Source organism: Chenopodium album, chromosome 1 (assembly GCF_948465745.1).
Source record: "Chenopodium album chromosome 1, dcCheAlbu1.1, whole genome shotgun sequence".
NCBI lineage: Eukaryota > Viridiplantae > Streptophyta > Magnoliopsida > Caryophyllales > Amaranthaceae > Chenopodium > Chenopodium album.
This window is the reverse complement of record NC_137834.1, coordinates 9,739,446-9,766,180: the sequence shown is the minus strand read 5'-3', so window position 1 is coordinate 9,766,180 and position 26,735 is coordinate 9,739,446. Positions and strand designations below refer to the sequence as shown.

Here is a 26,735-nt window from a genome sequence, read left to right as displayed (position 1 = left end):
AACACTAATTACACTGATTTACGCATGTTTTTGTCATAAATTTCTAATTTTATACAATTTCCAAAAGTATATTTAATGCTTATATATAGCCTTAGGGTTACATATAACATTACCCTTGTGACAATGAACCTTTATTTTCCTCAATTTCCTATTGTCGAAAGAGACCAAACCCTATGAAAAAGGAAGATTGTAGAGTACAGTGTTGGATAAAGAAACCTTGCTCTGAATAAAAAAGAAATAAAAAAATGTCTTGTTTTTGTGTTGTAGATTATACGTTTGGCGGGATACGCACAAAATGAAGCGTTTACAATACTTTTTTTGGGTGTTTGACCTCAAATCGAATCTAAAGGGCAAATATTACCCCAAGATCTTAATAGGGCAAGTTTACGCTAGAAAATCAGTAATCAATAATTTTTAGTTTAGTACGTGGTGGTGAACTTAACTTTTTGCGTGTAGTTAACTAAAATAAACGGAAAAGCGGAAATTTTGACAATTACCACTTGCTATTGTTTTCATTTTAGCAATTATCACCTACTATTTTTTTGTTTTTTTTTGAAAATTACCACCTACTTTTTTCTGAAACACCAAAAATTCCCATCTAATTGGCTTTCAACCACCTAATGACGTTATGTGGACCCCACATAATATCTTCCTTCCCTTTTGCCTCCTATTTCTTATTTCTCACTCGATGTTGATGGTTATATTTATGCATTGACAATCGTGAAAAACAAATACTATAATACAAGTTTTTTTTTTTTTTTTAAAAAAATAAAAATAAAAAATAAAGTCAAAAGTTAAAAAAATAATAATAATAATTGTACGTAAGTTATCCGAACTGATACCACAACAATACGTACATCTCAAAAGTCAAAACCTTGGAATAATTAATTAATCTATTTACTCATCTCCTTCTACAATCTACACACATATATATACACTGATACACACATGTAAGTTTGAGCTGATACCATCACAATACATCTCAAAACCTTGAATTAGTTATTAATGTGTACTCTCTTTCCAAATTAAGTTTACACAAAATTATAGTTAGTCTATGATATACACTTTGAGGCTTGAGCTGATCATATAATGTGGAGGTTGAAAATAGCACAAGGGGCAAATGAGCCATACTTGTACAGTAGCAACAACTTTTTGGGGCGCCATACTTGTACAATACCTCAAGTTAAGGTGGAGGATGGGGAGGAGATCACACACGAAACCGCCTCAACGACGGTGAAGAGAGCTGCGCGTTACCTTACAGCGTTGCAAGCTGATGAGGATGGCCATTGGCCTGCTGACACTGCTTTTCCTCAATTTTACATCCCTCCCTTGGTCAGTTTTCCTTCATGATATAATTTTTAGAAATTCTCAGCATCTAATAGTTTGATTCTTGTTAAACTCTAATAATGTTCGTTCATATTAAGTTTAAAGAATTTTGTTTTAAAACAAAATACCCTTGCATATGCATACACGTACGTAAGTATATAATCAACCCTTCATTAGTTAATTATATAATAAATCTAAATTTATTTTGCTACAGGTATTTTGCTTATACATTACAGGACATCTAAATTCTATTATCTCAGCTCAACACCGAACAGAAATTTTTCGTACCATTTACAATCATCAGGTTCATACTTATTCTTGACTTATATTTATGTTAAATGATCAACTCAATCAAAAGATTAAGCTAATGCTTGGGGTCCAGGAATATTTTTATACTATATCACGTCCCCTCACATAGGTGCCCGTTGGGCTAGAAGTGTGGATGCAGCATGGGCCCTGCTCATACCCTGCGCTTAATATTCTACTTTGAAAGGAGGGGTGAATGAGATTTGAATCCGTGACTTTTATGTCAGGCTGGCTCCGTTACCATGTTAAAAGACCAACTCAACCAAAAACTTAAGCTAATGGATGAGGTTCAGGAATATGTTTTATACTCTATCAATTTATGATTAAACCTATATACTTTCAATCTCATGTTTGTCAAAGAGTTAGAATTAGTATGGAATATCGGAAATGTAGAGAAAAGAAAAATGTGTGCTCATATTATAATAATTATATATAGCTTAAGGAAAATTTGGTAATTACCACCAACTATTGTTGTCAAAATTGAAAATACCACCTCAAGTTTTTTTTTTTAAATTTTACCACCTAGTTTTTTCCAAAAGTTTTCAAATTCCCACCTTTTGTGTAACATGACGTCAGCATGGGCCCACACTTTCGTTTCCCTCTCTCTTCCCTCGATTTCCCTCTTTCTTCCCAAGATTTCCTTCCAAATTCATCTTTAAATTTGATTTTAAATACAAAAATTTCACAAATTAGGTTATAATTGCTACAATCTAACCTACAATGAACTGAATTAAGTAGTTTAATTAGGGTTTGGGTAATCAATTTGGGGTTTTTTGCTCAATTAAAAAAATTAGGGTTTGTGAGTTGATTAATTGGACAATTAAACATGTAATTGGGAAAAAAACATAATTTAAACATGTAATTGGGGCGAAAACACTAACATTGTAGTGGTGATTAATGAATTCATAAACCCTAATTTTACATGTAATTGGGGCGAAAACACTAACATTTTATGAATTACATGTTTAATTGCACATTTAAATTATGTTTTTACCCCAGTTACATGTTTAATTGTCCAGTTATTCATCCAATTAATGAATTCATAAACCCTAATTTTTCGAATTTAGCAAAACCCCCAAATTGATTACCCAAACCCTAATTAAACTACTCAATTCGATTCGTTGTAGGTTAGATTGTAGAAATTATAACCTGTTATTTTAGATGAACTACTACGAGAGGACGGGGTGAATAGTAGTAGGTTCCGGCCAATCGCGGAACTTAAGCGGAAATAAACAATTAAAACGTAAAGGAACGTAAAGCACACAACAAGTTTTACGAGGAAACCATCCAGTGCCTAACTGGAAGTAAAACCTCGGCCCTATTGGGAATTATAAACAAATTCCACTATAATAGGCAACTCTCCTAGTACAACCTATTACACAGACCTTTGCTTTGCAAGTTCCACCACGGACACTTGACTATATGATAGGACACCTCATACCAGACCTAAGACACCTCCTAGGACCCTTTTCTCCCTTTACCCAGGACACTTCCTAGGTGACCCAAGACACCTCTCAGGTTCCTTTCACTCACTGTGCACTCACAGCTACCACTCGAATTTTAGAGAATTCAAACTCATGCACAAGCGTGAATTTAAGAGAATTCACAATCTCACCCCAAAAACAATTACAACACAAAGATACACTCTAACACATAAATGGAAAGCTACACATGAAACCCGAAATCAAAATGATAAAGCTTTAACCTTTGGCAAACTTACTCTTAAGCACTAAGTGGTTTTCACGCTTAAAACTCTCGTTTTGCTAAGCTGAAGTACTTCTATATTTATAGGAGTTTCTCAGTTAAACAAACTAGGATTTTCGCAAACAAGATAAATCAAACATAAATCTTATCTTATCTTCTTTAAAATAGAAATCAAAACAGATTTAATTTCGCTTTATCTGAAAACCAATTTTATGAAATTCGTTTTAACTAAAAGATAGAATTTTATGAAAAAGATAAAACCAAGTTAAATCAGATTTTATAAGATAAAATCAATTAAGTACTTTTTCATAAAACTAAAGTTATCTTTTACGAATTAATCAGCTTGCCAAGCTTTATCTGATTTCTAATAAGTTCCGTGCACAACAACCATTAATATGCTTACATCAACCTACAAAAACAAACTTATCCTTTATACAACTATAAGTTATGAAGTCCATCTTTTTCGGTTGATATCTCAATCTTTGCACTGATCCTTGGTTATTGAGGCTTGCCCCAACATTACACCGGAACCAGGTCGTTACAACCCGTTTTGAAGTTCCTGTTGAGAAACTTTGGGAAGTTCCATTGCTGGAACTCTTCTTCTGTCTTTACTTATCCTCATGGATCTTCTAAAGTTCCTTTGTCTCAGTTCCTACTTCAGCCACTGCTTACTGAACCTGTAAACATCACAACACTAGAAAATCCTTATTAAAAGGAAGTTTGCTCAATTCTTAACATCATCATCAAAACCTCATAAGGGTCAACATAACCTAATTTGCGAAATTTTTGGATTTGAAATCAAATTTGAGAGATGAAATTGAAAGAAGGGAGTAGAAGAATAGGGGAAATCGAGGGAATAATGAGGGAAAACGAAAGTGTGGGTCCTATGATGACGTCATGCGGCAAAAAGGTGGGAATTTGAAAACTTTTGGAAAAAATTAGGTGGTAAAATTAAAAAAAAAAAAAACTTGAGATGGTATTTTCAATTTTGGCAATAATAGTTGGTGGTAATTATCAAATTTTCCATGGCTTAATAGCTAGTTTTGATTGTTGTGGTTATGGAAGAATGAAGATGGAGGTTGGGGATTTCATTGTGAAGGACATAGCACAATGTTTTGTACCGTGCTCAATTACATATGCCTGCGGATACTTGGTGTAGGACCTGATGAAGGTGATCACAACGCGTGCCATAGAGCTCGCAAATGGATCCTTGACCATGGCAGTGCTACACATATTCCTCCGTGCGGAAAAACATGGCTTTGTGTAAGTTTTGATTTAAAAAAAAAAATCGTGTCTTAGAGATCGTGAAAACTGAAAATTATGTTATATCAACATGTTAAAATTGATTATAGAGTAAAGCTAAGCCGTTAATTGAATCTGACTACTTTAGAACTCAAATACACTACTAAACGAGTTAACGACCAAGATCAAGAATATTTAATTTCTCTTAATTAACATTAAATTAGTGTATTCTTTCAGATACTTAGCTTGGGCTATACGATTGGTCTGGCTGTAATCCAATGCCACCTTAATTATTGTTTCTTCCGAACTTTCTTCCAATGCATATTGGTATACAATAAATTTTTTTTATCTATTTATATTTTCTTTGAAATTCGTGAAATTCTTACATAATAACACTATAAAATTACATACTTATAAAATCCAACATTCATATCTTATGTTATGGCTGATGTTTAGTAAAATTATATTTAAGACTATAATATGATTAAATGTAGGTAAAATGTGGTGCTACATTCGAGTGGTGTTTATGCCAATGTCTTACTTGTATGGGAAAAGGTTTGTGGGACCAATAACACCACTAATTAAGCAACTAAGAAAAGAACTCTACAACGAACTCTTTGACCAAATTAGTTGGAGGAAAGCCCGTCATTCTTGTGCTTCGGTAAGATATTCCTATTTTATTTTGTACGAGAATATAATCCTTTTTTTTCGGAGAAGATATTCCTAGTTTTTATAAACTTTTTATATGTTGTATTGAACCTGCAATAATATGGCGTACCTACTCTATAATTATTACTCCCTTCGTGTTTTTTTTAAGTGTTACACTTCCTATTTTCGACCGTGTTTTTTTAAGTGTTACACTTCCTTTTTTAGGAAAAAGTTACATTAAAATATTATATCTCTCAATTATCTCTCCTCTCATGGTCCCCACCCAAACCCACTACTATTTTTTTTTATTCTATCTTTCCTCTCACATTCATTACTTTTCAATAAACTATTAACCTCACTATTTTTTTTTATTACAATTTTTTAATAGTCCAACTACCTCACTTACCTCTTATTTTATTTAACTCAATTAAATTGCCTAAAACTATGTGCCGGTCAAATTGTAACACTTAAAAAAAGGAGTAAGGATTTTGTTATAGCCCTAAGTGCTGACATGATGCATAAAAAACAATAATTTTATGTTATTAATGTCTTTTTTCTTGTTTTAATGAAATCTTATTTATTATTAATTTAAGGAAAATGCTATATATATCCTTTTTTTTTTCACAAGCGCTATACATATCCCTTAGGGTTACATATAAGCATTAAATTTACACTTGAATATCGTAAAAAGTTAAAAAAAAATCATAAAAATATACACACTAATTACACTGATTTACGTGTGTTTTTTTCATAAATTCCTAACTTTATACAATTTTTAAAAGTGTATTTAATGTTTATATAGCACTACGCCCTAGTACCCTTAATTTAAAAAGCTTATTTAATAAAGGTTATGGCTATATATAAACATTAATGAAAGCTTATACTCCCTCCGTCCCTTAATTACATTCCTGCTTTCCTTTTTTAGTATTTCAAAAGTACATTCCTACTTCCTTTTTTAATAAGTGAATTTTTACCAAATATCCCCAATTATCCCTAAATAGTTGTGATGTGGCATAACTTTAATTATTTTTTTGTTTTGCAATTAATGGTTGCACAGAAACCATAATTTTCTCACTCATATTTTCTTATTCATAACATTCTGAATCCATGTGTAGCACTATTTTTTTTTTTTTTTTTTTTTTTGGTGTTAAGAGATCCACGAGGGCGGGGATGAGAATCGATCCCAGGATCTCCTGAAATCGGGAGGGAAGCTTAACCACTTGAGCTATCCCTCACTCTCATGTGTAGCACTATAATCGAATATGATTTGTCCTTTTATTTTTCATAAACAAATGTGATTGGTCCTTTTTCTTTTCAAAGGATTGATGACATGTGCTTCATTCAATATCATAATATATTTGTTTTATTCAAAGACAATAATAAATGTCTTTTAATTCCCATTGTACTTTCTAATCATGGGTTTTAAGGTTACTCCAAGTTCCTTAATTCCCGTGTAAATTTAGAAATAGAAATGTAATTAGGACGGATAGAGTAATTCTCTTATGTATTCTAGAAAACAAAAAAATAGGAAATTTTGTCAGAAAAACCATTTATAACGACTATTTTGTTGGAAAAAAACCTTATAAAAATTTTTTGGCAAGGAGAAATCAGATTGTGAAATATTTTTGTTGAAGACAACTAGAGATCTCTAATAACTCAATTAACTTCTAATTTCTCCATAATTCTTGAAATTATCCATAATTCTCACTAATCAATTCAATAATTAAGTTAATCTATAAATTAAAAAATAAAAACAAAAACCACTCTTCACCACCACCACGCACCGCCAGCCTGAGCCATCCTCTCCTTCTCCCACTAGTAGAAAAAGGCTCATTTGCGTCGCTCATTTATAGTGTATTTGCGTCGCTTCTATGAGCGACGCAACTGCTCGCGACGCAAATGATTTAAAAGTCATTTGCGTCACTCCTTTATAGTGTATTTGCGTCGCTTCTATGAGCGACGCAAATGATTTAAAAGTCATTTGCGTCACTCCTTTATAAACAAGTGACGCAAATAAGAGTTATTTGCGTCGCTCCTTTATAAAGGAGTGACGCAAATAGCTGGTCTGATCAACTTCTTGTTTGTTATTTGCGTCACTTGTTTATATAGGAGTGACGCAAATGACTGACTAGACAATACAAAATTGCTTTATTTGCGTCACTTGTTTGTTTAATGAGTGACGCAAATGATGTGAATTTTTTTTAAAAAAAATTATAATAATTGCTTGTATATGTTTGTAGTACCTGTTTTCCTTGCTGGTGGTATAAAGTAATATGCTAATGCTAATAATTGAAATTAAAATGCAATATTATTGAATGCAAATGTAAATTTCGGCAGAGTCTCCTTTGTATTTTGGCCTACCCATAAAATTGGGAATGACGGCATTATATTAACAACCTGTCCAATAATTTACATCTCAATATCATAGACATTATACTCATCATCCCAACACCAATTAACCAAAATCATTCATGTCAAGTCTATAATCCAAAACAAGAGTCCAACATGCGCTAAGTGTAAATCTAAAGTTCAACATTACATATAAAATACTCTGCCCAAATATCTTGAATCTCATTTATCTCCTCCTCGGTATACGGTGTAAAGCTTGCACTAGACAATGTTGTCAATAGTCCCTGCGATGTCACCAATCTTGAAGGCTCCTGCTCTCATAACTCCAATAGTAGAAGGACCTATAACAGCTTTAAACTCCAAATAAGAAACTGAACAAATTAGTACTTGAATCTTATGCAAAATGATTGTAATAAGATATTAAGTATTAACCAACCACATACCGCTAAAAAAAAGAAAATTCACATATTCTTGAACAAGAAAAAGGGTAGTATTTATACACACAAGCCTTCATAAGCTATGATAAATTTGTGAATAAATTAATATTCAATGTTTCTTGATCTTAAGAAGGTTGTGGTCTTGTGGATATCCTGCTGCACGCAAGACGCAACACAAAATGGCAATGTTAGTCTCTCTTAATTGATGAAATTATCATTAGACATCAAATACCGCATAAAATGACTCACTATAAAATATCGATAAAATCACTCATAAACCAAAACTCCACTAATTATAACTATTGACCTTGGAAAAAAAAAGGAAGATAAAAAAAATGGGTCATAGTGCTCAAAGTATGGTCATGGGAAAGATGAATGATTAGAGTACACAGCAACAACTACTATCTAAAGTGAGGAAAAACTATCTAATGTATCACTATGCTATAATTTAAGATAATTATTTAGTGACATAGCCTTCACAATACTCTTTGTTACCTAACAGTGACTATTTTTCCTTCATGAGTAGTTGTATTATGATTAATAATGTCTCCTAATTAAAATTTCATGGTATAGATAGTATTGTTTGGGAGTTGGGGTTGTATAAGAAAAAGAATAATACATCTCCTTAGAAAATTTCACATAAGTGAAAACTCAATAAGAAAATGAAGGGTGTTTCGAATATTATCTTAGATTGTATTAATCAACCTCAAATTTCATGCTATAGCTAATACGGTTGAATTGAGCATTTCCTAAATAAAGATATGCTCTATACTAAGATTACTAACAAGCCACAAATAATACAACTTCAATGTCAAAGACATTTTAAGGTAATAAAAGCTAATATGTAAGAGAGATTTGCAAGATGCATACAAACATAGACAATAATATAGTTCAAATTCTACAAAAACAAAATGCTAATAAGCAAGCTGCAAGTCAAGTATAGAATGTCTAACCATCAAATATTTTGAAGAGGCACCCAGTCTTCCTGTTCTTTTAGACATTTTGACATAAAAATAAATCTTCCATGTTAGCTCTCTTTCCCCGGAAACTTGAATATCAACACCTTAACTTTTCATCTTCATTGTCATACAACAAGAACACCAGAAGTACAATGCCACTTAATAACATATATGAATGGTTTGTTTATTCAGAAAGTAATTCTATTGCAGATCTAAAATCAACACGTTAAGAAATAACATTGGCTCATCAAAATTACAATGTCAAACAGGCTTTTAAGAAAGAAAACAGAACAAAACTCGAGTCCAACTTAATCTACAAAAATGCCACAATTTTTTTATTCTTTTTTTTTCCTGGTAATTATGGAGGATTAAGCAGAGCAAGAGAGCCTAAGCTAAAGTCTCATCCAATGCAACGCATTGCTTATAATCATGAAAGGAATGGAACAAACACTTAATTTTGCCGAGCAAATGATAACATCAAGGGGTGAAAAAGTTACTAAACAGGAAAACACATAGTTATAGAATTCTAGGCCTTTTCAAGTGCCAATTTCTAAACAAGGTCAGGGTTTCAGGCCTGTACCCACTCTTAGACACCATGCCAAATAGACACCTTCATGTTATTCTCTGTGGAAACTGGAAAGTGTGCCAAAGATGTGCTTTTTTCATTTCAATACTATAAAATATCTCTTATATTAACAAGAAAAAAAACCCCTTAAAAAAACAAACTGATCCCAAGAATCACCTTTGATACAAGAAAACAAACTAGATAAATTGAGCACATATGGGAATGATTTCTCTCACGGATTCACAAGTGAAATATTTAGAAGTTAGATGAATTTTCTTGAATTTTGGCATGTATGGGTAGTTTTACTTGCCTGAAAAACATGAAAGTAGTGAGATTGACGAATACACATTACTTAACAAAAATTACAGCAGCCTAATCAAAGAAAACAAAGTAAAAAGCTTTATGCTTACTATTCCAAACCAACTTGTGGTGATAGGTACTACCGCCTTAATCGTTTGTCCACAACCAGAACCTCGAGCAACTTGTGGAATTCACTTCTGCATAATTAAGAATCTGCCATATAAAATTACATATATTAAACCAACAAAATTCAATCATACTATAAAATATTTTCTAATTAATGAATTAATAGTAAACCTAAAACTAAACTACGCCCTTGTTTAAGTCAGATGCTACATTCTATCTACCATGAAAATATTGAACATTTTTTTTTTTTGAGAAAATGAAAATATTGAACATAAATAGAAGCAATCTTACCTTAGGTGAAATCGACTTCACAAATTCAACAATGTCGAGCCTAAATGCAGTTGATTTGGAGGGGCGAACACGGTCGAACTGCTCTGGGTTGGTATTAGTTGACATGTTGTACTCATAATCAACCTATTAAAGCAAACAGTTGAACAATTTGGTACCCATAACTCACAGTAAGAGAAAATTTATTTTATGAAAAAGGATCGATTATCAGAATGTCCATCTTGGCTATTGGGCATTGTAAAAAGCGCAGAAAATTTAACTTAAAACGGAGAATTTAACATAAAACAGAAACAATCTTAAAACAGAAAATTTAACCAACAACGACACTGTATAGTAATTTTGAAAATATTGAACATAAATAGAAGCAATCTTACCTTAGGTGAAATCGACTTCACAAACACAAAATTCCCAACATTGCTCGACTATGAGGACAGTAATTTTGCTCGAATTTTTTGGGGTTTCTAGGGTTCGAATTAATGGGGTTTTGATTCGACTTTTTTGCTCGAATTTGCTCAAATTAATGCTCGAATTAATGCTCTATTTTTTTGATCGAATGTGCTCGAATTAATGCCCAGAATTTGCTCAATTTTTCTGGGTTTTTTTTGTGTTTTGCTCGAAATTGGGGGATTGTAGCTCTGAATTTTTTCCAATTATGGGTGTTGATTTGATTGCGGTTTGGTTGTTGAATTTGTGGGGGTTTTTTTGGTCGAATTTCTGGGGATTTTTGGGTCGATTTTCTGGGGGTTTTTGGGTCAATTTTCTGGGGGTTTTAGGGTCGAATTTCCTTGAATTTCTGGGTGATTTTTGCTTAAATTTCTGGGGTTTTTTTCTCTAATTTCTTGGTGTTTAGCTCTTGGAAATCGCTTTCTAGAAGATAGGAGTAGTAAAAGGGAGGCAGCTAGCAAGTGGAATTAGAAATAACCTAAATACAAAAGAGTTATTTGCGTCACTCAACTAATAATATGTGACGCAAAGAATTAAAAGTATAATGCTGCACATTATTTATTTATTTTGCTCATTAATTAAAGGAGTGACACATTTTAATTCTATCACTCATTTGCGTCACTTGTCACTAAATGAGTGACGCAAATAACATTATTATATGCGTCGCTTCAATAATTAAGAGCGACGCAAATAACAGAAAGCTAAAATGTATCTGACTTTTGCATCGCTTCTTAGGTAATGTGCGACGTAAATCACTTTTAATGATGCTAAAAAAAAGCATTTGCTTCATTCTTTTGTATGAGTGACACAAATAAGGCGACGCAAATGTACGTTTTTCTACTAGTGTCCCCCTTCCATGGCAACAACCTCCTCTTCCTTCCCCAGCCTCTGCCTAGAACCCCCTACCCTTGCCGACCAACCTCTACCGGCAAACTGACCCCCTCGCTTTCTCCTTAACCCTTGTCGCAACTACCGTCCTAAACCCTTATAAAAAATTCCACCCAATAGAGTGGCCACCATCACCGTCGCAATCACCAACGACCGATTTTCAGGATGGGGATTCGTCATCTTGGAATCTGGGCATTATTCATTAAAATTGCTTAAAGCTCTTCCGAAATATAGATTCAAAGAGGCTGAAGTTTGTGCGATTTGTTTTGATAACTTGCCGGCGAAATTTGCAAACCAGGGTAGGGGCGGCATCGGCGCCGGCGCGGGGTAGGGGAAAGGGAAGGTAGCGACAGGTGGTAAGGGCGGCGCCGATTATGGCCGTCGCGGCTGCTGCAAGGGAGGGGTGGTTGAGGTGGGGGTAGGGGTAGGGTGTTTAATGTTTTATTTAATTAATATAATTAATTAATTGATAGTTAAAGGCTAATTAATTAGAGTTTTTGGCTATTTTGAACAAAAATATTTTACAATCTGGTTTCTCCGTGCCCAAAAAAATTTATAAGGTTTTTTCCAACAAAAAAGTTGTTATAAATTGTTTTTTCTGACAAAATTTCCCAAAATATATAACTGATAAATAAATTCACCCAAATTAAATATGTAATTAATTCCATTCACACATGTATTAGTAATTACCTTGAAAATACACTTTCCAAAGAAAAAAAAAAAACTCAATTGTCATCTTCCAATTCATCTTCCCAAAAGTATAGAGCATAACATTCATTCTATGGTTTCCAGGCAATTAATCGTGTAACCTCTTCAATTTAAGATACTGCTAGCATAAATGTTTTTTTGCCCCCTTCTTTTGCATAGCTGTTCAGATTCAATTATAGAACTATTTTTAATCAGCATTACAATTTCAATTGAAATTGGGATAAAATTGGGGCGAGATAAAGTTTTTAATTAGCTTCTACTAAAATTAAAAGACACCAACATGATTACATGATATTGGGATGATATTTTTTTGGGTTTATTAATTTGGGTTGATTTATTTTTGGGTTTATTAGTACTGTAATATGTATGCAAATGTTAATTAGCTAATTTATATATGCAATAGTTATGTTTTGTTTGTAAAATGCTAATTAATATGCAGTAAATTTTTGTTTTTGGTAGATTGTATTTTACCTATTTATTCTTTTTTACATACTTTGTGATTTTTAAAGACATACTGTAATTTTTTTCTTAACTGTACTATGACAGATTGACAATTGATCTAATCGGAAATTAATTAGAAAAGATGTGTATAAAAAATTTGGAGTACATAAAGATGGGGCCTGAAAATGAGAAATAAAGATTTATATGTACTACTTATAACTGAGAAAAAATGATTTGTAGGGAGTTTATTGTGGGTTTTATCATTTATTTTCCATTTAAATATGATGTTAGTTCTACTGCGTAACAAAAATTAATTTTAATATCCTTTAAAAAAAAGTTATAATGGGCTAATAAGGGTCTATTCACTTCAGCTTAATTTCAGTTCATTTCAGCTCCTAATTTTCTTCTCTCATAAAATATTCATTTCAACTCTTTTCAGTTCAGTTCAACTCCAATCAGTTCAGTTCAGTTCAGTTCATTTCAGTAAATATGAACAGGCCTTAAATGTTGTTTGATGAAAAATTATCCCATCAGCAATACTACATTAATTAAATAAGCTTTTTAATTCAACAATAAATTAGATTCCATTGAAACAAGAAAAAGGGCATTAATAACATGAAAGTGTAGTTTTTTTTATGCATAGGCCTTAGGGCTATGTATAACAAAATCCAATTATTATTTTTTATATTTTTTGAGGCATACCCACTCTTTAGTTAAGTGGGTAATAGCTAAGACAAATCTTTATTGTGTCAAAAAAATAAGACAAATTTTTATAAAGATATAGAAGCACAAAATACGATATTGAATACAAGTATAAGGGTCTGTTCACATTTACTGAACTGAGCTGAACTGAACTGAACCAAATTGAACTGATCGGAGCTAAACTGAATTGATTGGAGCTGAACTAAACTGAACTGAGCTAAAATGAATATTTTATGAGAGAGGGAAATTAGGAGCTGAACTGAACTGAACTGATTGGAGCTAAACTGAACTGACTAGAGATGAACTAAACTGAACTGAAATTAAGTAAATGTGAACAAGCCCTAAGATTGCTAAGATATGAATTGACTTTTAATTAACAATAATGTTTTAAAAGGGGTGATTCATATATATCTTGTGTTTATTACAAAAATTAAAACGTAATTTCGTATTAGTCGGGTATGGATCGGATATACACTAGGTTAGACTCCGTGCCATGCACGGTAATTTTCATTATTCATCATTAGTTTAACACTATATTTATTAATAATAATTATCAAATTGCAAAAAGATAAAAATAAAATAATATCATTCTAAAGAAAATAGTGCGTGGGAGCATTACATGCATGAGTAATAAAATAATTATGGATTACGTCATAAAGTTATACGTAGGAAAATATTATTGCATAGTATTAAATAAACAAATAATGTTATGTTGGTTGTTTATAAATGGAATTTAATTACGAAATAAAAAGAAAAATATTATTGCATAGTATTAAATATTCTGTAAGAAGCCTTGGAAAAAAAGAAATATTATTTTGGCGCGAAATTATTTAAAAAGGAGATGACATATGTCATTCCTGGTTTCACCTTTATTATAATCTTATGTCAGTCTCGTGCATGCAATGCACGATTTTAATAACAATTTTTTGAATTTTTTGTGTGTAGTACGTAGTATAAATAGTTTAAGCAAAATGATGAATTCATACAGACCGGGAAACCCAAATTCATGGAATATAATCAGACGGAGTAGTATAGTCCAACTACCCTATTTTTTAGTGCATCATAAATTGTGTAGTTAGTCAATTTAAATATAAAATGTTTTAGGAAAATAATTAATTAATTTACCATTTTTAAACCTTTATTTGTCTTGAAAAAAAGAAATTAATAATGTCACTATTAGTTTTGGTGGGAAAAATTTTCATGAGAGGTTAACATGTAGATAGTAATGATGTCTGCGGTAATTACTTTAGTTATAGTTCTAGATATAGTTATAAATTTATGTGTTAAAGTCAATTTGATGCAATATAACGTAACTTTTTTTTTGTAAAATTTCGTACTATAAATTAAATCCATGTGATTGTAACATATCAGGAAAAAAAAACCGCAAATAATTTTAATATTAGTAATTAGAATCTTTAATTTCAATTATAATGTATACATTAATTATACACGGAGTATAATTTTATTGACTTAAATAAGTTGTCAATCAATAAGATATAAAAAGAAAAATAAAGTTAGAATATATTTAGTTTTGGTAAATGGTTTTTGAAGAGAAAAAACGACACTAAGAAGTGACATGTGTTATTCCCAGTGTGTGTTTTAGTATAATGTTATTGAGTGATTGATTGTTAATAAAAACATAAGGTTGGAGAAGAACCCTATTGAACACAAACGCCCTTTATATTGTTCAAATTTCATTTATGTTTAGTTAAATGCAAACATCTAAGTCCTTTATATTGGTGAATGGTGATTCAAGATTACAAGCATTATATGAGATCTTGCTATATTTGTCTTAATTTATTACATTGGGTTTAACTATTAGTTGAATTTATTCATTGTCAAGATTGAAAATAAAATAATTGCCATTATATAAACCAATAAACAGAAGAGTAAAAATTAATAAGTGGCACGTATAAATTGATTGGGTTCAACTAAATGATGATGATTATAGTCATTATACAACAGGAAGATCTCTTTTACCCTCACCCTTTGATTCAAGATTTGATTTGGGACACTCTTCAAAACGTTGTGGAGCCTTTCCTTAATCGATGGCCGCTAAACCAGTTAGTCCGAAAGAAAGCTTTGGAGGTTACTATGAAGCACATACATCATGAATACGAAAACAGTCATTACATAACACTTGCATGTGTGGAAAAGGTAATCTCTCCGTCTCATAATATAGTTTTTATTTTCCTATTTTATAGAAGTAAAATATTGTCCATGTTTCTATTTTTGGATAGTATGTAAAGACTGTTATACCATCACTTTTTTAACTTGGCAAAAGCTAAATAGCGCCCCCGGGACGTTAGATAAGAGAATTAAAGTGCAAATATTAGAGTAAAATTAACATTAATTACACAGAACAACGCGTGATTTTGTCATGAATTCCTAACTTAATATCATTTCAACCAATATAATTTATCCTTAACTAACGCCCCGGGGCGCTCGTTAGCAAGATCGTTTTAACTTTATTCATTGTTTTTCCTAATTACCCTTGAATTTTGCACATGTATTCTAGTTTTTTCCACTTTCTCCCTCTAATTTTTGTCTATAATTGTACTTTTTACGTTTATTAATGTAATTTATTCACTTTGTCCTCCTATTTCTTCAATACCGTAAAAAAACACAAACGAAAACTATATTATTAGACGAAGGGAGTAATACTTAAGAAATTTGCTACCGTAGAAGTGTCAATTCGGATCATTATATTCTAAGTTTGTTTAGGTCCGGTCTAATTAGGTGGAGTTAGTATGAGTTTGTTGTACCTATGCAGATCAGATTCTAGGTTTTCGAGTCATTTATTTTGTGCTATATATGTAGGGTTAAAATTTTAAAACCTGATCATCTCCAAGCTATATATTTTCGAGCAAGCCCCAGTTACTCATCCTGAGTAACGAAATTGTTACTCAAGTGGCATATATTGTAATTTTACACAAATTTTTTTTATTATTAATTTTTTTGTTTTTTAAAAAAAACCTTCGTCTTCTTGAGAACGTTGAGTGCGCTTCAGGGCTTCACCACCACCACCAGTTTGCGCTTCACCACCATTACCCACGATCTCTGATCTTCTTCCCCGTTGTCCCCCTTTTCTTCTTCCTTCCTTGATAACAATGACTTCAAGCCCTAAACGCCGCTTCGCGGCGAAACAAAACGAAACCCTAGGAACAAATAGTTTTAATTAGGGCCATATCAACCCCTTAGGGCTAGCATCTTGTTCCGGCGGAGGTGTTACTCTTTCAGAGGGAAGGAGGAAGAACAGTGGAGAAGAAGAAGGGTACTGTTGTGGGAGAATGGAGGAAGAAGGAGGGTGTTGTTGAGGATGGAAGGAACTAGGGATGGCAATATTAAGTGGATATCCACGAACCCGCTCCACCCGCTATAAATAAATGGACGAAAACCCGAATTAAATGGATGAGAAGCGGGTGACGGATGAAACGGGTGATGGATCGGATCGGATGTGGATGATACTTTTTTCACCCGCTAACCATCCACCCACCCGTTTAACATATATTATATTTTTTAATCTAAGAATTTTAATAATAAAATATGAAATGTGCAAGAAAATTACTTATTTTTTTGTTGCAAATTAATTATTCAAACAATATATTGTTATTGTTTCATTTTGTATTAATAAAATAAAAAAATTATTGTACAAATAACCGAAAATTAGAGTTTATGTGAGTTTTTTTCCACTTTAATACTCATCCATTAGTCATCCGCTCCACCCGTTTCATCCGCGGATGATGGACGGACGGATATGGATGATGGGTGAAGCGGATGACGGATGGATGTGGATGGAGCGATTAGAGTAATGGATGGATGCGGGTGAAGCTCCACCCGATCCAAATCCGATCCATTGCCATCCCTAGAAGGAACTCATCCATTGCTATGAAATATGTTGAGACGTTTTTACCCCCAAATTAAAAGCAAAAAATTACATTCGTGCCCCTTGAGTTACATTTGTTGTTACTCAGGTTGAGTAACTTGTATTTACCCTATATTTTCTCCATTCTTTTCTATTTGACATGCTCTTTTTATTAAGTTTTATATTACTGTACAAGATAACGATTAATAACTGATCTCTAAATATCAACAAGAAAAAAAAAACAATAAAAGGAATCAAACAAGATCTCATATGACTATGTTTTATGATAGTTATAAGTCAAAAAAGTTGGCCAAAATATAGAGTTTGTAAATATTATCAAAAGTCAAAACATGTCAACTAATAAAAGCTAGAAAAAATATCGTTTTTTGATTTTTCAATCTATAGAAATCTGCTTATAATAGATTTTAGAAAAGTGACATAGACAATATTCAATATCAATTACCCCTGTCATATTTATTGGTACCGACTCATATTCTTATCTCTAGCATGAGCTAGACCTGGCAAATGGGTCATTCGGGTCGGGTATGGGTCTGTTCATTTCGGGTCGGGTCAAAAGATTATTGTGTCAAGTTCGGGTCGGGTCATTTCGGGTTTCGGGTTGATTTTGGGTCGGCCGATAATCGGGTCGGGTCGGGTATCGGGTCAACACTTCAGGTCGAGTTCGGGTCGGGTCAAGGCACTACTACATAAACGAGCAAATGCAACCCCTAAAAACCATTACAATAGGGCAAAAACCCGTTGTTATAGACCTATTGCAACGGTTAAAGGGCCGTAGCATTTGCGGCCATTGCATTAGGTTTAATGCAACGGTTCATTTTACCTGATGCAACGGTCCTATGCCATCAACCATGGACCGTTGCATCAGGGCCTAAAGCAACGGTTAATAAAACCTAATGCAACGGTTCTTTAGAATTCCTACGAACCGTTGTAGTAGACCTAATGCAATGGTCTTTTAGTTCTAGTGCAACACTCATTACTTTCTATAGAATCGCTGCATTATTATTATTATTATTATTATTATTATTATTATTATTATTATTATTATTATTATTATTATTATTATTATTATTATTATTATTATTATTATTATTATTATTTAATGCACGTAGTAAATAAAATAATTAATAAAACTACAAAGAACAAATAATGTAAACAAAATTATATAACAACCATTTTATTTTTCCTCTAGAAATATGTATATATACATTAAGTAATTTTACATTGATATTTGACTTTGCAAACAATTCCATACCCAAAATATTTATCTAAATAGTTCACAAAATATTTACTAATATATAAACCTATATAAGGATTAAGGAGATTATAAAACCTAATTTTATATGTATCTAATTGTCCAACAATATTGTCACAATAATCCCATCACCATTCTTCCTCCTTGATATACACCATGTTGTTCATCATCATATCACCATGTACCTATATACATAAAACAAACAACTAATTACATTAGAGAATAAAATCATTTAATCACATCACTCTACATTAAAATAAAAGTTAGTTGAGTTTCTTATTAGATAAATTTGTTAGAGAAGGTAATAATACATATTTGTCATAGTACAATGATATGTTGATACCAACCAAGCCTATATAATTAATTTAAATGTCAAAAAATTAAATAAAACCACAAACCCAAAAATAACACTTAAATTTAGAAACACCCATAAATAATAATCTAAAAACTAGATGAGCAAATGAAACAAAATCCCCAAGAGAAAAATAATCTAAAAACATAATTAATAGAAGTAGAAGAATTGAATGAAATAGTATGGACTTGAAAAGATCTACATATCATGACCAACATAAATTAACTATAAAATAATTAAATACAACAAGGCATTAGCTAAATATTCATTGATTAGTAATAGCTAATTGGCAAAAAAAAAAATAAAAAAAATAAAAAAAAATAAAAAAAATTGGCATGTCAATAATTATAAACAAAAATTAAGTAAAATTGTACTAAACATATTATTACTTCAAATATGAAAAAATTAAAGAAATAAATTTCAAAAACAAAAACTTACAAAAAAGATATGATAATTGAAAGTATTTTAAGCTTGATGTTGGAAGTTTGGAACTTGAAGAGAGAGAGAGAGACAAGATAGATGTGGAGAGAGAAAGAGAGTAGAGGATAAACATTAAGAGTATGTATATGGTAAGAATTTATTTCAAAAAATAATGATGTCCCGCCGAATAACGATTTCAAATTTTCGATAAAATAATGGGAACGGGAAACAAGGCGCGTTTTTAATTTTCACATTTTAGCACCTAATGCAACGGTCATTTTTGGACCGTTGCAGTAGCCTAAAATTCCGTTGCATTTGATAGGCTGATGCAACGGTTATGTTAGGAACGTTGCAATAGCTTACAAAAAGGTTGCATTAGTTTTATCCGGTGCAGTGAACCATTGCATTAGCTATCACCGTTGCATCAGACCGTTGTATTAGCTTTAACCGTTGCATTTGACCATTGCTTTTGCTCGTTTATGTTGTAGTGTTGGGTTGGGTCAATTTTCGGGTCAGGTTAGTTCGGGTCGAGTCAATTTTCGGGTCCAATTTTCGGGTCAACTTCGGGTCGGGTCAACTTCTAGTCTAGTCATATTATTCGGGTGATTCATTGGGTTAAATTCAACTCTGTATATATATTTATTTATTTATTTATTGACGAAAAACTCACTATATTTATTAAGGCTATTTTTTCATGGATTATAGTAATTGTTTGACTTTTATTAACCTTTTTTTTTTGTGTGTGTTTAGAATTTTAGACTGAGAATCACTTTCAGGATCTCCTGAAACTAAGAGGGATGCTCTAACTAGTTGAGTTATACCTCACTCTCGTATTGATCTTAGTTTTAATACGTACTCTTATTATCATTGTCATTGTTGTAATATTTTCTTTGAATTATTCTTATACCCCCTCCGTCCCAAATTACTCTTAACGATTTGACTTTTTGCACTATTCACACATCTCACTTTGACCATCTTTTTTAGCTATTATATGAAAGTCAATGTAGTCATGTAAGATGTTGTTGGGTCTATTTTAATGTATAATTTCCTAATATAAACTTTTTATAACTTATATAATTATTTACTAAAAGAAGTTAAAGGTCGGGTCATTTTCGGGTCGGGTCAACTTCGGGTCTCGGGTCAACTTCGAGTCAGGTCTTTTCGGGTCTCGGGTCAACTTTGGGTTGGGTTATCTCGGGTCGGGTCGTTTCGGGTTGGGTCATTTCGGGTTTTGGGTCAAGGTCGGGTCAGTTCCACTTTGGGTCGGGTATGGGTCGGGTCGGGTTAATTCGGGTTTTGGGTCAATTTCAGGTCACTGGTTTTGGGTCGATTTCGGGTCATGGGTCGGGTCATCGGGTCTGGGTCGGGATTGCCAGGTCTAGCATGATGCATGAGCAACCCCAAAGAGGGAAAAAAAATGAAATTTCTTTTAATTATATTGCATGTATTTCGTTTTTTTATAGGAAAAATATACAAGCTTAAAGTTAGGTCATGTTTAGTTTACGCTATTATGAATCTAACAAGCTAGTAAGATCACACTTGATGCAATTTTTCTTTATATATTAGTATACATATAAGGTTAAAATTTGGTTAAATCAGATTAGATCAGGAAAAATAAATTCAGATAAAACCATATCAGAAAAATAAGTTCAAATCAACTTAGATAGACAAATAATATAAGGTGAACTAAATAAGACGTTAGTATATTATTCTTTCAAAACTATACCCTAACAGGCCTAACTTATCAGAATAAATAAAAATATAAAATTCATTATCTATAGATAGATTGGTATAAATCTGGGTGATCTTGCATAAAATGACCTATAGAGATACAAAATAGTCTAGTGTACTACCTAATGTGATTATTTCTATACAGGTGTTGTGCATGTTGGCATGTTGGGTGGAAAATCCTGAAGGAGATCATTTCAAGAAACATCTTGCTCGAATCCCCGATTATATCTGGATATCTGAGGATGGATTAAAAGTACAGGGTATTGGAAGCCAACAATGGGATTGTGGATTGTCTGTCCAAGCATTATAAGCTTCAAATCTTGGTCTTAATGAAATTGGACCTGCTTTAAACAAAGCTCACTTCTACATCAAAGAATCACAGGTCACATTTTCTTATAAAAATTTGTTGGTGACTAATGATCTTTTTTTTTTTTTTTGTTTTTTTTTTACAAGAGACTAATGATCTATTTTGTTTGCTTTATCTTTACTTTTTTTCTATATTTTTTTAATAGTAAAATCAAACTATTAATAAAAAGTCATATGACGACGTTTATAAAAAAAAATACGATTATAATTAACTAATACTTGATATATATCGAATCAAATAAAGATTTCCTTCACATATAATAAACTACAATCCTCTAGTATATCTGACCTATGGAACATATCTTCCGTTTACATCGCTGAAATATACAATTTTCTTAGAGCGGGTCTAATGATTGTTTGTCTATTAACCTTGAGGATGTTTTCATTTGATTCATCTTACTGTATTCAAGAAATTGATAATTTTACAATCCTAAATAATTATTAACCGTTGACAAATTCCTCAAAAGAGAAAAGATCCTTTTAGAGAATTGAGGAAGAAAAATGATCAAGTTATTATAAACATTACAAAAACTAAAAAACCAAAGAGGGGAAAAAAATGAAGCTTTTTCAAAATTTAGGGTGTTCAAACTTTAAAGTGATGCCCAATGTCCAATACCAAAAACTAATACTGCTTTTGTATTTAACTAAGTGAAACATCTTTTGTTGTACGCGTATGCTAATGCAAAACTTTGATTGATAATATTTTTAATTATTAATAAGTAAAAATTATAACAACGAATCCTGAATATTGACAAACTATTCATTGAAACGATTCAAAAAAATAGCCAAAAGACTATATTTATTCTTGTATATCAAAATTATTAGTCAAAGTGAATTAAATGAATAATACAAAAAGTCAAAATAGTTCACTTATTTAAATACAGAGGGAGTGAGAAAATATATATACCCTTTTTTTTAGTGTGCTTGCACTTTAAAATTTGTAGGGTGATTTAGGTATTTGTCCTTACTACAGTGGCAATTTTGGTGTGGATTTTTGAAAACTTAAGAAACTAAACCACACCATAATTTAAGCCACAATTATACGGGCTTAAGAGACAATGACATAACGGGCTCGGAGTTCGACCAGTCCTCACCCTCGAATGATACGGAAGTATTCTATTCGGGGGATGAAGAGATGGATGATGATTCCCAGAATCATGGTGAGGTCGATTTTGCACCAAACCTATCTCTGTCACCAGGGAGAAGGTATGGATTGACGGGGGACCCGTATGCCCATTTCTACCCGTCTCGTCAAGAACAAGTCAATGGTGGGCCAGATACTGGAAATCAACGAGAAGAGGGAACTCGAGAACAACATAATGGCGGCTTACCAAGAATCTTTCAAGGCCAATTCCAAAGGTGGAGCCCATCACCAAATCCAACAAAAAATATGGGGGGTTTATCGTGCTACTCGGAATCGAACATTCCCCCCACAACAAGATCGAGGTTCATGAATTCCATCTACGAGGTAGGGGAATCCTCGAATGCGGCTCATAATTCGATAGACAAAGCCCACCAGAATGGGCCAACACTCTTCCAGACCTTGGGAATCTCAGAGTGGGCTTCAACCCTGCAAAATCAACTGAGCGAAAGAACTACTACTGGGCTCTTGCAAGATATGACATATCAGAGCAGACCGGGAGCCTCGCCGGTAATTCTTCCTCCTCCGCCGGCAATGTGGTTGCTGGATTCAAGGCCTCAACCGAGAGTGACCCGATTACCCCCGCCTTCTCAAACAATCATGCCCTATGCCAGAGACATAATTGAAGCAGGGAGAATATTAGTTCACTCTCTAACCAATGGGCGATCCGACGCTGCAAGGGTTCACCCAGCACCACCAGCAACATGGTCACCACCTTATGAAGCAGAATATCCGCATATGCCGGAGCTGGAATTCGACTCCCCCAATACCCCTGTTTCGCAAAATACTAATTTAATTGGTAACAATCAGTAGTGGCCGAGAAAGAGGGTGAGGGAAGAGATACGTTATGAATCGAGATCTTGTGATGATGGGTCAGTAAGGGATTGTGCATTCGACCCGGATTGGGTTGCTAGGAAGAGGCGAAGAACCTTGAATAGGTGGTCGGAGAAAGGAAGATTTAGTCTTTGGCAGAGAAGGAATTGAACAACAGGGTTTGAGTTCAAGTCTAAAGCGATCTCGGATGTCGACATGGCTAAGCAATGGGGGGTCAAGGTTCGTGAGGATAGGGTAAAAAAGGCGAAAGGAAAGTGTAGACACCCATTTGTGTCTCCCCAAAACCAAACCCAGTGATGAGTGTCTTTCACGTCGAATCATAATCGAATGAAACAAAAGTGTGGAAAGGTCTAATGTTGCGGAAAGTTTTTATTTCTTTTCTCTTCTCTCTGTTTTGGAAAACTTTATTTTAAGAAAAAAGCCAATCCAGTTTGGTTGGTCCATGATATGGGCCCAATAATAGTGTAGTTGGATGGGGCTTGCAAAGACCTTTCCAACGATATATTATAAGCCCAATTCCGATGAATATTGAGGAAGTTATGGCCAATTTACTAAATTGGGCCCGGTTTGAGCTTTATGTACGGCCCAATGATCTAGGGGAGGGCCTAATGTGATTTATCATTCCTAATGCAATTAGGAATGGTTTTAGTCTTCTAGATTCTTCTAGAAGGTTCTTTTCATTCCTAATTCAATTAGCATTGATAAGTTGACTTTGTTGACTTTTCAGAGTTTTAATTGAAATCAAATAGCATTTTCGAAGAAATTATATTATTTTATCCTCCAGTACGGTAAACTTATCGTATTTTCGAAAACGCGTTAAAATCAAGACTGGCGTCCAACCCCAGGCCTTGGCGCCTGGAACCAGGCTTGGCGCCAGACGTTAGCCATTGGCGCCTGGCGCTAGCCACTGGTGCCTGGCGCCAGCTAGCCAGGGTTGGCGCCAACCTTGTTTCCTGAGCGTCAGACTCTGTTTTGTTAAATTATCTTTTTTGGCTGATTTTCTCTATAAATATCGTATCAAAAACTCCGTTTTCATGGACGAATTCTCATCAACAACTAGTTTTAATTAGCTTTCATCAATAATCATTAATTCTTTAGCATTCTTTCATTCATCTCTTTCTTACTTTGTTTTTCATACAAAATTCCGCATTCACAAGATTTAGAAACACTTAGCCATATTCGAAGTTGCCTTCGCCCTAGACGTGAAAGGTTTAATTTCTGAGGGTTTGGTCCCAAATCTCTCTTTCACTTATTTAATTTAATTGTTTGTTTATTATTTTCCTTGAAGTTACTAACGTGTGTATTTTTTTATTAGAAAGAGGTACGAAGCATCAAAGTAAGTACTTTATTGATTTATTGATATTATGATGTAGAAATCATGTTTACATTGTTGTTATGATATTCCAGCTAGTATCATGTCTAGGGTAATTTTAATATTAAATATGATTGTTGCGATGCCTTCTATGTTCTTCCTAATATTCGTGATTGTTAGTATCATGTTAGGGTTAAAGATTTGATTTTTATTGCTTAGTGACATGCTAGGGTTTGTTATTAATCTTGTTAGTATCATGCCTAGGATCTTGCTATTATTATGCTTTAATATTAACATGATTATGATTATGATTATAATCGTTATAATTTATGATGATTATGAATATTATTATTATTATTATGAATATTATTATTATTATTATTTTTATAATGATTATTTTATTTATGATTATTATTATGATTATTATAATAATTATTATTATTGATTATGTTGCTTGATACATTATTTATTTTTTATTGCTTGATCACGCCTTTTATTGCATGTTTAAAGGGAATTTGTACTTGCAATCGCGCTTAATAAGATAATTTATAATCTTGTTAGGGTTAATGTGATTATAATTTCAAGTGATCGCCAATAATAGTTTATTTGTGCATTAAATTCAACCAACATAGATAAACGGGTTTAGGGTTAATCATATTGATTGTATGTTAGTCAGAAAGCGCACATGAATACGATCAGAATAAAGTAGAGGCCTATTATTAGGGCAGATTCAATCTCTTTTAGGTTGGATTTGTACCTTCATCCCCGAACCCTTATTTGGTTCTAGACCTTATGGAGTTGACGATCTCTTGGATCGTTAAGGGGTGTAACCTTCATCCTGTGAACGGTTTACAAGTTCCTTAAAAAACTTGTTGGCGACTCTTTTGCTCTATCTTCTTCCCTTTTGGACGCCACCGTACTTTAGTGTATGATCACAGTGGGGTTCAGGCTAGTGGGATTTTTAAAGGCTTGAAATTATTCCCTACAGAAAGAAAAGAGTGTCGACCGCATCATCGTCGGCATCATCAGGTCCTCCCAAAAGGAGGAAAAGTGAGGAGATTTCATCAAAGCCGCAAGGTGACGACGATGAAATGGATATTGAAGTTCAACAAGCTATTATGGAAACAATGATGATGGATTGTTTTGGTGAGGCGGCTGCACCGGATCAGCCCCCGATGGACAAATGAGAATTGTTTCTTGGAACTGTAGGGGTCTAAACGACACACAAGCCCCTACACGTCCTTATCTAGTGTGGTTAATTAGTTCTAAATTACCTAATTTCTTGTTTTTATCGGAAACTAAAATGCCTTTTGATGATGTAAGCCGTTTAGTTGAAACGTTTACTCCAAATTTTTCTTGTGGAGTAAATGCGGAGGGGTCTAGGGGTGGGCTTGCGGTGTTTAGTTGGTACCAAGGAGATGTTAGTTGTGTGGTACTTTAAAAAAAAAATATCCTTTGTAACCTAAAAGATGCTAATGGAAGTAGTAGTAATATTTTGTTTTTGTATGGTGAGCCTAAAGTAGAAGATAAACCTCGAGTGTGGGATGAGATTTCTCCCTTACTCTCTTTAACTCCTACTTGCCTTATTATTAGAGATTTTAACCAAATCGATACCTTACAAGACAAATTAGGGGGTTCTTCCTTTATAAGGGGTCTTAATTCCTATGTTGATTGGAGATTAGAAAATCACTTGTTAGAGGTTCCAAGCTCGGGTCCCCGATACACTTGGACGAACAAAAGGTTGGAAGGAGGGCTTGTCATGGAACGATTGGACAAAGCTCTATGTACTGATCAGTGGTTTAATGAATTTCCGGAAGGCCGGGTAATCAATGAGCCTATAACTACCTCGGACCATGCAGCAATAGTGTACGACTCGAGTCCTACTTTACCAAGAGCAAATCGGCCTTATCAACTAGAAAGATGGTGCCTAAGGTTTGAGGCAATTCGAACTATAGCACAGGACAGCTGGGCAAATGAGGTACAAGGTTTGAGTATGTTTAGCTTAGCA

The 26,735-nt window shown here is 33.2% G+C and overlaps 1 pseudogene; it reads left to right on the top strand.

Annotated features, from left to right (window-relative positions):
- Positions 1-1,089: 1,089 nt before the first annotated feature.
- LOC145559246 (beta-amyrin synthase 1-like) overlaps positions 1,090-26,735 on the top strand; it is a 48,039-nt pseudogene continuing 22,393 nt past the window's right edge.